Genomic DNA, 265 nt, shown 5'->3' with positions numbered 1-265 from the left:
GGTATTTAGAGAAATCATCGTTTAGTCTCATTAGCGTAACGAGCCAATATGGCCGCCGGAGGCGGCGATTTTGCGAGTAATAATAATAGCAGCAACACCCCCACCGCCACCACCACCACCACCACCAGGGCCTATGTGTGTGTGTGCGTTCGTGCGTGCGTGTGTGTGTGTGCGTGGGTGCGTGCGTGCGTGCGTGTGTGTGAGTGCGCGCGCGTGTGTGCGTGCGTGCGTGCGTGCGTGCGTGCGTGCGTGCGTGTGTGTGTGA

This window comes from Priapulus caudatus, unplaced genomic scaffold (genome assembly GCF_000485595.1).
Source record: "Priapulus caudatus unplaced genomic scaffold, Priapulus_caudatus-5.0.1 Scaffold756, whole genome shotgun sequence".
Taxonomy (NCBI): domain Eukaryota; kingdom Metazoa; phylum Priapulida; class Priapulimorpha; order Priapulimorphida; family Priapulidae; genus Priapulus; species Priapulus caudatus.
This window is presented reverse-complemented; position numbering follows the sequence as displayed.